We start from the raw sequence: 8,450 nt of genomic DNA, 5'->3' as shown, positions 1-8,450 counted from the left end.
TGTGTGTGTGTGTGTGTGTGTGTGTGTGTGTGTGTGTGTGTGTGTGTGTGTTAGTGCATGTGTATATATGTTTGAATGTGTGTGTGTTAGTGCATGTGTATATATGTTTGAATGTGTGTGTGTGTTAGTGCATGTGTATATATGTTTGAATATGTGTTTTTGTTTGTTTGTTTGAATATTTGTGTGTGTGTTAGTGCATGTGTATATATGTTTGAATATGTGTGTTTGTTTGTGTGAGTGTGTTTGTGTTTAGTACCACCATTTAAACCTCTAAAATATGATATATACATAAATTTATTTATGCCGATATAAAATAATGGTGTTATTTTAATTAATCAATTATAATTAAATGGACTATTAGTGAAACTAATCTTTCATTTGTTCACTACGTTATGCTACGTTGTATTGAAATACTTGGGCTACATTAACGATGTTTAAAGGACGCTTGCATTAATTAAATCAATTATCTTGATTTATTCATTGATTTATTAATTAATGTCGTTAATCTAATTGAATGCACGGTAGATAATGATTAGTAATGTCTGTAATTGATTAATTAATTAATTAATTACGGCTAATTAATTGTAATCATTTAATTGAATATAGTAAAAACAGTGATGTTTTTATCGTGATGACGTTGATTTACAATGAATCTTAAATGGCATTTTGCATATACATATGTTTGTATATGTATGTATGTATATTGTATTTGTATGTATGTTGTCTATGTATGCAAGTTGTATATGTATGCTTGTTCTATATGTATGTATGTGTATTCTTGTTGTATATGTATGTATGTGTATTCTTGTTGTATATGTATGTATGTGTATGCTTGTTGTATATGTATGTATATTGTACATGTATGTAATATATGTAGATGCTCTGTATGTATAAAAACATCAATTTTTTGCATATATATATAACAACTTTCTTCCTCTACATTTGTTTTTAACTGTTTCAAAGCTAAAATTTGTCAGCTTTTTTTACGTAAATCCAAAAATGAACTGCAACAGAAAATAAAATGAAAAAATTTTGTTATTATTATTATTTTTTATTATTATTATTTTTTTATTCCCACACACATGCGCACATCATCTTGTTGTCCTCACACACACACGTACACACACCTTTTTTGTTATATAAAATTCTTTTTTCAATGCCTTTTACATTTGCATCTTATTACAATAAAAATATGTCTACACGATTTTTTTGTTAACGGTTAAAAAATTATTATGGAAAAAAGGTTAAAAATATTAAATTGGCAATCGCCATTAGCCTACTTATAGGTATATAACACATATATAGACACGATGTATTGGGTCATCAGTTGGTCTAAAAAAATAGAGAAATTGGTAGAAAAATACAAAAGTTGATGACAAAGAAAACAACGTCCTACCTCGGGAAACTGGGTCTCTGGACGCCAAACGAAGATTGATTGATTGGTAGAAAAATGCATTACTAAAATTATTAGAAAGTTACAAAATTTGTTTGAGAATGATATTATTACATAGAAGTAAACCAATATATAGGCAAATATTAGGTAAAAAATTTGAAGATAAATTATTAATACATAAATTTATGTAATTAGAACTTGAATGCACTAATTCTAATACTTTAATGATCCAACATGAGTCATTTAAATCACTCAAACTAGAAACACACGATACCACCACCGGCAAGGTTCAATCATCATGTTAACACATTTACAAGAGAAATATAACACAAAGTATATAGCAACCATTCATCGACCAAATAATACCAATTCAACCTCACAAACCAGGAACACACCACTTCCAGCCCCATAACCAGCAACCACTCAGTCATTCGCACGCTCAGAAAACCTCACATACAATAAATATAAAGCAATCAATTAGCGAACCAACACTCCCAATCCAGCCACACTAACAAAACTATTTATAATGAATACATACATAAACTTGCTTGGGATTAACTACAATGTATGAAGTTGATTAATTGAAAATAGCAAGCCTCACGAAGGTTTTTAAGCGCTTTCTAAAAGGTAACAAACCTTTTATGTTTTTTTATGCCAGCTGAGAAAATACCATCCCAGATCTTTGGAACAGAATGAAACAACTGTGTAAATTTTAGTCTTGCATTTTGGATATAAAATATGTTTGTTTGCCTTGTAATTTTGCTTTTTATATTGCTTTCTAAGTATAAACAGTTTTTAACAAAGAAACAGTTTTTAAAAAAGGATAGAAACAAGTTGCTAAGGTATATAAAGATAGCAAAAAAATAAACATACAATTGATTGATAGTAAGCATACCAGCTGGAGGAAATAATTGCTGAACGTGAGAATTGTAGTTAAACTTATATAATATTCTTAAAAATTTGTACTAAAATATGATTAATTAAATACTTAGAACTATTGCCCCAAATAAAGACACAATAACATATAAGTAGGGATGAATAAAGCTAAAATTTAATGATTTTAATGTCGAATAGTTAAAACTTTGTAATTGAATCCATAGAAATTTAATTTATTTATAAGAATATATTTTTACCATTGACTCTCGTATGACAATGGGTCCACAAGTCAATCTATTGGTTAAAAAATGTATGTTCAACAGTTACGTCAAGCCACAAAATCGGTAGATAGAGATACAATGACTCTTAGTACATGCTTTCGTCAACTCCAGATTGGATTATTGTAACAGTCTTCTATATGGCATAGCTGATAAACTGTTGTCTAAACTTCAGATGGTTCAGAATCAGGCTGCTAGAATGATATATCGCAAATTAAAATTTGACCATGCATCACCAATTCTAAAGGAGTTGCATTGGCTGCTTGTTAAACAAAGAATCATGTTCAAGTTGGGTGTAATGGCATTTAAAAGTTTGAATGGTCCGGCTCCGAAATATTTAGAAGATAAATGAATTAGAGTTTCATCTATGTCATCACATGGGTGTCTAAGGTCTGCTGATTTAAACAAGCTGTATGTTAGAGATCTGAATCTGAAAACAGCAGATGAAGATTTTGCGAATGCTGGGCTTATTTTTTGTAATAGCCTACCTATCGAATAACGTATATCTGGGTTATCATTAGCTGAGTTTTGAAAACGTCTAAAGACATACCTATTTGTTAACTCCTAGTGATCTCCACCGATGATGGCCTCGCTTTCAACATGCTTCATACGAGGAGAGCGCTGATGAGAAGCAATTATAATTGGCGCTATATAAATTTAAAATTTGATATATATATATATATATATATATATACAGTATTGTATGAATTGTAACATTTTTGGTTGTAATTGGTAAAATTCATACAATACTGTGTAAAATATTGTCTCCTTCCAAATCTATGCCAGTTTTGAATATTCTCAAGCATATGTTTGTCCTTTTGTTAATCTGGATTCTAAAGCTGAACACAGTAATCCAACTTAGGTCGAACCAATGCTTTAATCGGTTCAATGTGACGATCATGTTTCTGCTTTTTACTGTTACTTTTATCATACCCAGAGTCCTGATTGCACTTTTAGCTGTCTCGATGCATTGCCACGCTACCCTACCATTCCGACAGATTATCACCCCTAGATTCTTTTCCTTTTCTACACTATTTAGTGGCGTGTTTCCAAGTTTGAATTCGTTTTCCTTGTTATTTGCTCCCACATGTATGACTGCACATTTGTCGGTCTTGAATACCATCTGCCAATCCTCAGACCATTTGCATTATTTTGCAGATCGCATGCCAGAATTTCAGTATCTTCATAGTTGTCTACAACAGCACATAATTTAGTGTCATCTTCAAATATTGAGATTTTAGACTTTATTCCTAAACCACTATCATTAATGTATATTACAAATAGTAAAGGTCCTAATACGGTCGATTTTATACATAAAACGGTTATTTTGTCCTTTTTCTGACTTTTATTAAAAAACTTCCCACAATTTGGAAGAGGAGTGTCCCGGCCACTCTCGACATCCGCCACTGGTTGTAGATAATATCTCTAATGACATGTAGTTTTGAGAGTTTGATTACTTCTTGTTCTCTTTCGTATAACGTAGAGTCCATTCCTACACCCAGTTAGTTATTATGTCAAACATCTTATCTATAACTTTAGTAAAAACTCGCCCGTAGTTTGTTCTAACGTTTTCTAATGCAAATAACATAAATGCTAAAATAATTATTTATGAAAATAATTGTGTGAGTGTACTGTTGTCTCTCTGCTTTTTCCCAACCTGCTTACCTCTCTGTCTCTGTTACTGACTCTAGGATATATCAAATTTCTAGGATAGTTCATATCTGCATGTATGATTAGCTAAGTGACATTGAAGTTTTAAATAAATTTGAAAGCAAAGCGGTGGTGATGGCTTTAGACATACTTAAGGATAATTAGACTTGAAACTAAATAAATGAACTAACAAATTGATAAATGATTGAAAATGATAGGGAGTATTAATTAACTGACAATTATTTTAAAATATACATAATGAGCTACTCTCGATAAGGCACATCATACCAAACAAACAAAAAAAAACAAAATATTTGATAAATTGTTATTTTTCAGTTGTCTCATAAACCATTCTCATGGAAAATTTATTATGTCGTTATCGTTGCAACTTGTCCCATAAACAAATTTATAAAATATTTTTAAATAATTATTTATCTTGTTTGTTGTCATTAGTAGTAGTTTATTGATTATTGATTAAATAGATAGTTTTTAAATATCCCCCTCTACTACTAACTTAACATCCTTCCCATACACTGACAAACACACATACACAGACAAACGCACTTGCACTGACAAACACACATACACAGACAAACTCACAGACAAACAGCCACATGCAAAGATGGGAGAAGATGAGAAAAAACAGGAGAAGTAGAAAAGTTCTTATGATTAAAATAATCTGATGTTAACAAGACATAATAATGTATGTGTGTTGTGTGTGTGTGTTGTGTGTGAATGAGTGTGTATATAAATAGTTGTTTTTTTAGATAGTTCTTTTTTGGTTGAAATATAATTTATTTTTCATGTCAAATTTTGAGAATCAATAAAATATTAATCATCTTTTAATCATCTTGCGACAAACAACAGATGCATTTTATCGTTCATAAATTTGCGAAGAAAATGTATATAAGCAGAAGAGCTGCTTAATGAAACACTGAGAAGAACTTTCAACATGTTCAGATCAATTGTTATTCTACTTGCCGCCGTTGCTCTGTTGGCTCGCGCTGGTCAGTAAATTTAATCTTTACATAATAAATTTATTTTCTATTTAATTTTTTTAATTAATTCTTTCAAAAGAGAAAATTTTTCATAATATTTTTTTAAGAAATAAATTTTATATCTATCGAATATCACAAAATAATATTTCATTTTTATCTTTGCAGATTTCGATGACGCTGAAGACATACAAGTGTCCAAGCGCGGTTGCCCTGGCCAATATGTTTATAAGAACATTTGTGTGGACAGCTGTCCAGAGAACAACATTGTTACGGATGGCAACGTCTGCACCCGTGTTTGGTCTAACACGGGCCGTTGATATAACGTTTTATAAATATAATCACTAGAGCGCTAAATTTGGTGTTTTTTTATTGAAAAAAGGACTAGCGAACAATTCGAAATTAAGTCAAATAAAAAAATGTTATCATTATATTTTTTAATTGTGGTAATAGAATAAAAAATAAATTCATGCATAAACTTTTCCAACATTTTTTAGTTTTTTAATCTAATTCAAAAAAATTATTTAAAAATTTTTCAAACATTCATGTTTCCGTGACAATCCCTTTAATTAACAAGTGTGTGTGTGCGTGCGTGCGCGCGTATGCGTGATACTCGTTGAATATCATAAAAGTCGACTTTCTTAGTATATATTATTAAAACTTGGATACATTCATATTTTCCGATTTCTCAATTATCTTATTTGATAAATATTTATTAAAATATTTTAAATATTTAATAAAATAATTGATAAATAGTTATTTTTTACTTGTCTCATAAACGTTTCTCATGGAAAATTTATTATACCGTTATCGTTTAAACTTGTCCCATAAACAAATCTTTAAAATATTTTAAAATCATTAGTTATCTTGTTCGTTGTCATTCGTAGTAGTTTATTGATTATTGATTAATAAGATAGTTTTTAAATATCCCTCTCTACTACTAACTTAACATCCTTCCCATACACGGACAAACACACTAACACAGACAAACGCACATGCACTGACAAACACACATACACAGACAAACACACAGACAAACAGCCACATGCAAAGATGGGAGAAGATGAGAAAAAACAGGAGAAGTAGAAAAGTTCTTATGATTAAAATAATCTGATGTTAACAAGACATAATAATGTGTGTGTGTGTGAATGTTTTTTTGGTTGAAATATAATTTATTTTTATGTCAAATTTTGAGATTCAATAAAATATTAATCATTTTTAATCATCTCGTAACAAATGACAGATGCAATTTATCGTTCATAAATTTGCGAAGAAAATGTATTTAAGCAGAAGAGCTGCTTAATGAAACACTGAGAAGAACTTTCAACATGTTCAGATCAATTGTTATTCTACTTGCCGTCGTTGCTCTGTTGGCTCGCGCTGGTCAGTAAATTTAATCTTTACAGAATAAATTTATTCTCTATTTAATTTTTTAATTAATTCTTTCAGAAGAGAAAATTTTTTATAATCTTTTTATTAAGAAATAAATTTCATATCTATCGAATATCACAAAATAATATTTCATTTTTTTCTTTGCAGATTTCGATGACGCTGAAGACATAAAAGTGTCCAAGCGCGATTGCCCTGGCCAATATGTTTATAAGAACATTTGTGTGGACAGCTGTCCATTTAACAACGTTGTTACAAATGGCAACTTCTGCACCTTTCGTCGGTTGATATAACGTTTTATAAATATAATCACTAGAGCGCTAAATTTGGTGTTTTTTTTTTATTGAAAAAAGGACTAGCGAACAATTCGAAATTAAGTTAAATAAAAAAATGTTATCATTATATTTTTTAATTGTGGTAATAGAATAAAAAATAAATTCATGCATAAACTTTTCCAACTTTTTTTAGTTTTTTAATCTAATTCAAAAAAATTATTTAAAAATATTTCAAAAATTCTTTGTCGCTCTGTTGGCTCGTGCTGGTCAGTAACTTTCTTTTTTACAGATTAAATTTATTCTTTATTTCATTTTTTTGATTAATTCTTTCAAAAGAGGTACCTTTTTTATAAACTTTTCTTAAAAGAAATAAATTTTATATTTATCTGTGTATATATTGATATAACGGTTTATAAATATAATTACTAGAGTGCAAAAATTGAATTGAAAATAAAAAAAAGTTTACAAGTCGAATATAACCAATAATAATTTTTTTCAACTTACTTTCTTTACTTTTTCCGTCTAAATCGACCCTTATTTTGATAGAAAATTGGCCAAATTGGTTGCCCAATTGGAATGGCTCTAAAGTCTAAACGTATGATTCTTCTTCGAGCCACTATCATTTCTGTAACGTTATGTTAAGCTACTACTTTGTTATACCAATTTTTATTCATGGAATGATGTGATTTTTGAAAAAGATTTCTGTGTCTATAGATTATTTTCTTGATTATTCTGTTTTTGCAAATAAATTCATAATCATAGAGAAACTGAAATTTTCGTCAAACTTGAAGAGAAAATATTTCGTTGTGGTTTCAATGGATTTTCTGAAGAATACACGAAATTAAAATTCTAAACAAAACGATACGAAGCAACAACTCAAAAAAACTCCATCTCCTACTTTCTGAGTTTCATTTCGTCGACACGTGTGTCAAATAAAGAGACGTGAATATTTAGATCAGGCAAATGACTGCACCCACACACACACACCACGCACACATGCACGTACACAGACACATACATACACATACACACAGACATACACAGATAAGCAGATACACAGATAATCAAATATATATACCTACTATACAACCATCATGTGTCAAAAAGTCTAACATTTTAAAGACGTGCCTCATTAATGTTCAACTTCATTAAGTTTGTTAATAGGCATAAATATATGTAGAAAAAAAAATTCAGATGTATATTTATATATAAGTTTATCTGTGTGAGTATGTGCGTGTGTGTGTCTCTCTCTCTCTCTGTATGTGTGTGTGTGTTGTGTGTGTGTGTGTGTGTGTGGTACAGTCATTCGCCCAATCTAAATAAAGTTTCTTTTTTACTTGTTGTTCATCAGGTCAAACTGAATAGAAACTAATTCATGATTGATGTTAAAGGTTAAAGGTTAAAGGTTACTCTCTCTCTTTTGCGCTGACTTCAGAGGTTTCAACGACAACACACACAGCGAACCACGCATCATACACATTGCATATGATAGGCGGGGATCTCTTTGTATTCGAACTCAGTCATTGCAATAGCAAGACCAGGCGCCTTTAACCATTGAGCCATCACGCCGCTCGATGTGTTACACGATTTATTA

The sequence above is a fragment of the Helobdella robusta genome (genome assembly GCF_000326865.2).
Source record: "Helobdella robusta unplaced genomic scaffold HELROscaffold_125, whole genome shotgun sequence".
Taxonomy (NCBI): domain Eukaryota; kingdom Metazoa; phylum Annelida; class Clitellata; order Rhynchobdellida; family Glossiphoniidae; genus Helobdella; species Helobdella robusta.
The sequence above is the reverse complement of the archived record's forward strand: the minus strand, read 5'-3'. Positions refer to the sequence as shown.